At 36.6% G+C, this 8,314-nt stretch overlaps 1 pseudogene; it reads right to left on the minus strand.

Moving 5' to 3' along the window:
• Window positions 1–216: 216 nt before the first annotated feature.
• On the minus strand, window positions 217–651 carry LOC122220756 (annotated as a pseudogene).
• Window positions 652–8,314: the final 7,663 nt, after the last annotated feature.

An 8,314-nucleotide genomic window follows, 5' to 3' on the forward strand; every position in this document is an offset into this window, starting at 1 on the left:
GTAATAATTTATAATTGTATTATATCAACCTATTGTTTTTCAGTTGTCATATCTACATTTGTCTAGATCAGGATTGTAAGCCTTTTGTTAAAAACTCTGGGAATTATGAACCATATCTACATGGTGCTTTTTATGAGGTCCCTTGGAACTTTTTTAATCCATTTACTTTTTTGAAAAGCACTTGTTAGAATTTAATGAAACTCCCTCCATGTGGCTTCAAGCCAACACACAGGCATCCTTAATCTTCTCCTTGGCTCTTCTACTGACGAATTTGGCCTTCATGATGACAGGCCATTTTGATAGCTTTCCCTTTCCCAAAACTTTATAGTAGCCTGATCGCACCACATCAGTGATAAGAGCAGCTCCATTCTTGTTTTTGACAGCATTTACCCTTGTCTGCTCACTGACCAAGGTTCACAGTTCATCAAGGATGTCAGTTGGGCGGAAGTTCTGGTTCTTCCTTAAGTCGTAATGCCTCATGCCAACTTCTCCAAAGTAACCTGGGTGATATTTGCCAACGTTGATCCTGTGGTGATGCATGCCACCAGGATTACCTCAGCCTCTGGGGTGATTCCAGTGCTTGCCAATTTGGCTGTGGCCGTGTTTCACGTGGCCCCAAAGTTTCTGGGTCTTCCCCAGTCTGGATGGCATGTCAGCAGCCCAGACAAAAGAGTTTAATTCACTTTTTTAATGTTATCAGCATTATATCTAGATTGGGGTAGCCACCCTGGAATATAGTTTGAGAAAGATGCAAATGGAGAGGGTGAAAGGTCATAATATGTAAATATAAAAGAAACAACAAAATGAAGGGATTTAAGTCAAATGTCAGACAAATAGGCAAAAAAAGGCAGTAAATTCCAGAGAAATCCAGAAGGAGCAAAAGTGACAGGACAGGTCGTGGCCTGAGAGAGGCATAGTAGTATATCCCAAATGTAGATTATTGTGTCTTATCACTTTAATGTCCCAAACAACTCGATCAATACAAATGCACCACCCTATTCACTTGAGGGAAATTTTGCCAAAACTCAGTAAGTTTCAATTTAAACACATTGCACATATGTTTACATTCAGTAGAGAAATTTGAGAATTTTCATCAGGATATACAAAAATTGAGTCTGGAAGTTTGTGGTCTAACAAGTCCTCCTACTCAAAAACAAAGGCATTATCGCCAAAAAGGCTGTTCCGAGCTCAGAGGAAAGGACTAAGGTTTGAGAGACAATGGGAAATAGTGTGCCTATCCCAACTAATCCCTGTTAAGAGTCAAGCTATCTTCCTGGCCACACCAAAATTGGCCAAGACCAGATTTTTGTGCTTACTTATTAACTTGGTGTCACAAAAAAGATGAAATGTTTATTTCAATAATTACATATTAGAATTCACAGTTTTCATTTCTTCAAGACTGCATGATAGGGTCCTGGGTAAGAAGCAGGATTCTCATTTCTATCAATGGAAGTGTTCCCCTAGAATTTACATTTGAAACTAATTTCCTTTTAGTTTATAATTGTTTACTCTCTTCTATTCGTGCAATAAAAGTCATTGATCACCTACTATATTTAAAGCACTTTCTTTACCACAGAGTACCAAATGATGAATAAAACAAAATCCCTGCCCTAAAGGAACTTAAAGTAGGCAGTTATCTTTGGAAACAGACCATCAGAGAAGCACACTCAAATTGCCACTCCAACAAAAATATTTAGGTTGTTAGTTGGTTTAACTTGCTACATTTATTAAGTTATCTGACCTATAAAAATTTTTTTAATGTTTATAAATATTATATCTATATAAAATATATTTACATACACATGTTACTATACTTTTTGCAAAGTTGAAAGTAAAGCAAAATTACAAGTGGCTAGACTCATTCTTATAATTCATTTTTATTAAATTGTAAGGCACTAGGAATATAAAAACTAGCCTATATTAAAACTAACAGCAATAATAATTTGTGGTTTTGCTGTAACCACTATAATCCTCATCCTCCAGTCATGCACGCAGCACTTTGACTTGGTCACTCTTTTCTGCCTGTGTAAAGGTGCTGCTAAGTGAATTCACCTTGTGAATTCACTGCCATCATGAGGTTTCTATTTCTGAGAAAGTGAATCCAAGGAAAGTATTCCAAGGAAAGTTTCAGATAGCATAGCCAAGGTAAACAGATAATAAAGATGTTGAAGTGTCTTCCTTCAGCCATCAAACAGTGTCAGGCAGTCATCTGACTTATTTATTGTTGGGGTTCATCCTTGTGACAGCCACCTCTATTATTACACACAGGATAATTATTACACGGATATATCAGGCCATTGCCAAACTGCAACTAAGAACTCTGCATAGATCTATATAGGTGATGCTAGGCCACATGAACAAAAATGGAAAGATCACATCCTAGAATGTACCACTATCCTATTATTCTTTGCTTCAGACAGTAAAGCCACCTTTTGTTCATTCATATATGGTCTGAACTTGATATCCAGCATTGCCCTAGATGGAAAGAAACTGAGTAAATGAAATCTAAATACAAACATCTCATTTTTACCATTCATTGCAACTTACCTCCTCTGAACTTCTTTTACAAAAACGAAGACATGCGATCTTCAACCAAATTAAGGTCTCTGTTGCCTTTACCTCTCACTTTTCTCTCCTAGAATATTAACTATGTACCCTCCATCTCCAACATACATTGCTTTAGTTGCTTCTCTACACAACCTACACCCCTATAGCCTCATATTTTTAATGTGTTTTTCCCAGTACATGGTCCTTGGTCGTTTTGTAGCACCTGTCCAGAAAACCTGCAAACTTTTAACAGTGCAACAATCTACCTTCTTCCTTGTTAACCAGGAAACAAGATGAAAATCACTTATTGTGAAAAACTGTGACCCCCCCCCCCTACAAATTTCTGGTTTCTGGCCTCTTTGGGGCTTGTAATGTTTCATTTGCCCCCGGTCTTTATCCCTGCCTCCTATTCGCTCCTGTTGGACATTCCAAATTTTCACTTCTTTCCTTAGGCTCAATGCTCCATTACACTTGCTGCAGCCCAAACAGATGATTTCTTCCAGTTACGTAGTTAACTTCCCTACCTTGTTTTTAAGCCTACATTCAAAGTAGGCTTCCTGAAAGTTGAATCTTACCTCTATTTACTTTATTACTGTTCTGGAGAAATCAGTGATAATTTCTTTCCTAGACTACTGAACATTCTAACTGATCTCCTTGCCTACAGTCCTGATTTTCCCTATCATCTGCCCCCTTGCAAACAACATTTATTCACTCTAATCCTATTTACATATGCTGGTAATTCCCAAACCCATAGCTCCTATTCTAACGGATCTCCTAAACCACAGATCTATAGTTACAACTACCTTCTGAATATCTTCAAATGCACATTCAGCAGACTCCACATGCTTAACATGTCAAAAATTAAATTTTTAAGTTTCTTGCCCTGCAAGCTACCCACCCGCCACACTAAATTATTGAATCAATAGTGCAATTTACAATCTGTTAGCCACTGTTGGCGCCTTTTTCTTATTCATCAATCTCCCGGACGTGACAAACAACTGATGGGTGAGCATTGTCATTATACCACCAAATCTCTCTTCAATCTTTCTTCTATTTAGTCCTCTTACTAATGTTCAAGTCGTTTTCATTAGGATTAAAATCATGAATGTAGCCTACTAACTATTCTTGTTTCCTCAACTTTATTCCCTGATACCCGAGCATTATTTCTAAAACGTACATATATAATTCAGTATGAAAAGGCTGGAAAGCATCTGATAAATCTCACTATTCACCATCTAAAGGAAATGAAAAGATAACGTTACACTAGAAACTAAGACTGACAGTAAACTAACACCAGGATTTAAGAAGCATTTGGGAAGAATCCTCACTAAATACAAAGTCAGTGGCATTGCCCACCATAATGAAGAAGGAATATACATTTGTAGCTACATGTATCACGTTATGCAGTAGATGCTTAGGTAAGAAACTAATTCATCACAACTCATTGGATCAGAAGTGTACTCTCCAGAAGGAATACCTATACATCCCTAGTTCTAAGTGCAGGTTTTCAAAGCAGGTGGAGGGCTTCTTCCCACTCCACATCCCAACCCACCATTTGGACTTCGTTTTCTACAACTAGTCCAATCCTGCACTAGAAACTGGAAACTGGATAGGGAATAGAGTGTGGGCCAATAGTAATGACACATTTATTTCTAGAAAGTATACTTCTTACAAGTGATTCATGACAAGTATAGGTAGAGACAAGATTTGTGGAAGCAGGGGATATTGAAGATTGTGGTTTTTAATGTACATATGTGCTCAAAATGTCATAGAAAGCAGTGGAATGAAAAGGTAAATCACATCTTGGATAGCGACACTAGATAAACACTTGCAAAAAGTAAAAACTAAGAACAAATTGTGGCCATTACAACCATAAGTCTGGGAAGTGGACTTAACCATCACTAAAGTAAACAGGCTCTGGAGACCAAAGGGCAAGGCACATACCCGGTGTGTTGCCAAATACCAAGAGTGAATAAATCAAAAAAGAAAAAGAGAAACAAAAACAAAAAGAAACGATAGCTGACTTCTGGAAAGGTTACACCAAATGTAAGCTCCAATGGAAGAAAGAGAATTTTGATAATTTAGTAATTATTAGATTTAACTTAATATATATATTAAGTTAATATAAGATATAGGTTAGGTAAGAAAGGATTGTTTCCTCAAGCTAAAATGCAGTAACAGATTTAAAATCTACACTGAAAGACACAAGTGATGATATTAACACTGTGAGAAATGAAACAAGTGATACAGTGGGCGTGCTTGAAATATCCCAGAATACTGTGGAAAAAGAAAAAAACTTAAATGATGGATATGTAGGCAAAATTTAAAAAAAAAAATCTAAGAATGCAACAATAGTTAACACAGAGCATCCTTTAAAGCACTTTACAAGCATTCTACCCACTTAATTATCTCAATACTCCATCCTCATCATATTTATAGATATAGAAACTGCAGGAAAAATTATTAGTCCAAGGTCATGAAGCTAGTAGGAAGAGAATAACAACCAAGGCCATCTGACATCAGGGTCTGCTGTTAGCCACTACGCTATAAACTCTCTCAAATATATATATATATATATATATATATATATATATACACACACACACACATATACAAACATATATATACACATATATATGTATATATATACACACACATATACAAATATATATATACATATGTGTATATATACATATATATATATATATATACATATGTATATATATATAAGAGAAAAGAAACAGTCAAGTAACAAAAAAGAAATTTAACTGATAAAAGATTTGATAAGTTACATTATGGATTTGTTATCCATAAATGTAAAAATAGTGTAGACAAAAATTTTACATGATGGCTATAAAGAAAAAGAATAGCTTGGGGTGCCTAGGTGGCTCAGTCAGTTAAGCATCCAATTCTTGATTTCGGCTCAGGTCATGATCTCATGGTTCATGAGATCAAGCCCCATGTCAGGCTCTGCTCTGAGTATGGGAAACCTGCTTGGGATTCTCTCTCTCTTCCTCTCTCCCTCTCTGCCCCTCTCCCATGTGCTCACACGAATTCTCTCTCTCTCTCTCTCTCTCTCTCAAAATAAACATTAAAAAGAAAAGAAAAAGAATAGCTGACACAGCTCTTTTTTTTTCCTATAATAATTGGAAAAAAGAGTTGAGAGAAAACTTTCTGTCCCAATTGTTTAATATTGAGCCAAGTTATTCATCTCTAAAGGCAAAACTGAAGATGTTCTAATGTTCAGAAGTATCCCTCCCTTGGAAGGGAAAAAAAAAAGAGGTTAGAGTGGGAGACAGCCAAAGCATAAGAGACTCTTAAAAACTGAGAACAAACTGAGGGTTGATGGGGGGTGGGAGGGAGGGGAGGGTGGGTGATAGGTATTGAGGAGGGCACCTTTTGGGATGAGCACTGGGTGTTGTATGGAAACCAATTTGACAATAAATTTCATATATTGAAAAAAAAAAGAAGTATCCCTCCCTTGCAACACTTGTGAAAAAAACAGATATACTCATGAAATGTTTGCATTACACAGCTAAGTGGGAAAAGCAGGTTATAAAACAATAGGTATTATGTAAACCATTTTTTGAAAAAATGTGCATCTTTGCAAATATATTCATAGAAAATGTCTAAAAAGTTTTATGGCAAGATTTTAACATGTATGAAGGTGTTTTTTTTTTAATTTCCACTTTTGTAGTATGCAATTGCTTGTGCCATAACAGAATAATGAAAGTTAAAATAAAAAAATGTTTTTGGAAACAGAGATTAATAAGGAACTTTATAGGCAATCACATTAAAAATGATGGTTAAGTGTTGAACTCTATGAGGCATAAAGTCAAACAGAAATATTTACTTGATACTAAAACCTAGTGAGAACCCACAAAAAATAATTATTTGCTAATAATAATCTTGTATAAAAGTCAATTTAAAAAAATCAGTACCTCAGTAGCAAGAAGGGCTCAAAAGAGTCAAAAATTCCCATAGAACTCATCATACATGTGGGCCCTAAAGATAGCATGATGGAAGAATAAGAACAGACTTTCTTAGAAGAACTTTTAGGGACTAGGAAATATGAAAAGCTGTTTGTCCTCCTAATTAAGGAAATATAAATTAAAGTAACAACGAAATGTTCTTTCATGTATGGGCATGGCATAAGTAGAGGTTTATTATCCAGTGCTATTGAGTTTGAAAAATCAGTGAAATTGATCACAGTAAAAATATATACAGATGATGAGAGATGTAGGAGTTAAGAGTGGCTGGTAAAATGTATAATGTGCATAACACTCATGTCCAACAATCTTACATATTTCTCTATTCCAGACAAGCATTTCCAAAAAACTTATTGCAGCATTATTTGTAACACCAAAAAATCAGAAACATGTACATGTGAGTTAAAAATGGAATGGGTTAAATCAATATGGTACATCCATGCTACGGAATACTGTTTTAAAAAATGAGAAAGAACACCATACGCTGGCATAGAACAATGTCCAAAAGTCATCATTTTATGAAGAAATCGACTCAGGAAAATACATACAAGATGATTCCATTTATATGAAAAAACTCCACAAAGCAAAAAGATACATATTATTATCTGCCTTAAATATATTAAAGTGTCTATCCAAAATCTGGAAAAATGGAAAAAGAATGGGAATTATTTGTTTTACTCCTATATCTTAAAAATCTCTATGGGATTTATTTTAAAATAAAAATATATCTGTCAAAACCCAGGTTTCCCAAAACACAGTGATTAAGGTAAAGCTTGGATCTTAATGCCTGACTGAGGGGAAGAGTATAGTCAATGGGCTGCAGGAGTGAGAAAAACCAGAAAATGAGGCAGGGAAGTAAGGAAAGCAAAAACAACATGGGGCAGGAAGGAGCTGGCACGGCTTCACGGGAAAGCATAGCTGGGGACACGTCCTGGCAGGCCAAATGGAACATCTGCACTGTGAAACAGTTGGGGGTGGGCTGGGGAGTGGACTAGAGAATCAGCTCACTCTCATCTCCTATTCCTCAGTGGTCAACTTTTTCCTCATAAGTTAACTTCCCTGTACTTCTGGGTCATGTTACTCGTTGCATCTGAAGAATCTTTGGGAAAGACAGATCTTATGTGCAATACTCAGTGCTCATCTGAATGCAGACCCAGTGGAAAGAGACGGAACTGTCATGTATTTAGTTGAGTTCAGCCTAGTTTAGATGGTGCTGCAGATCTCCCCTCATCAGGTGCAATAATGCCCGACTTCCTGCCAGGGAAACCAGAAGCAGCAAGTGGTATTTGGGAATGAGGTGACTTCACAGGGTGATGGAGATCTCCACTGATCAAGTGTCCAAGACCCCAGGAAGCAGATGGGGCCAAGTGAACGGGGGAAGGCACATGAATGTTTAATTCCACTGTCAGTGTATTAAATTATGTTAATACACTAATTATAGAATTTAAAACAAACAACTGAACAAATAAAGTTAATACATCTTTACATTCTGTAATAAGGGGAACGAAGATGGGGCATGTGGGTGGCTCAGGCAGTTAAGCATCTGGCTCTTGATTTCGGCTCAGGCCATGATTTCACGGTTTGTGAGTCTGAGCCCCACATCAGGCTCTTCGCTAAGAGTGCCAAGCCTGCTTTGGATTCTGCCTCTCCCTCTCTCGGCCCCCCATCCCAGGCTTCCTCTCTCTCTGTCTCTCAAAAATAAGTAAATGGGAAAAAGGGGGAAATAAAGAAACTAAAGAAGAAAGAAGAAAGAAAAAACGATGATGACACAATATAAA

Source organism: Panthera leo, chromosome B2 (assembly GCF_018350215.1).
Source record: "Panthera leo isolate Ple1 chromosome B2, P.leo_Ple1_pat1.1, whole genome shotgun sequence".
Classification (NCBI taxonomy): Eukaryota; Metazoa; Chordata; class Mammalia; order Carnivora; family Felidae; genus Panthera; species Panthera leo.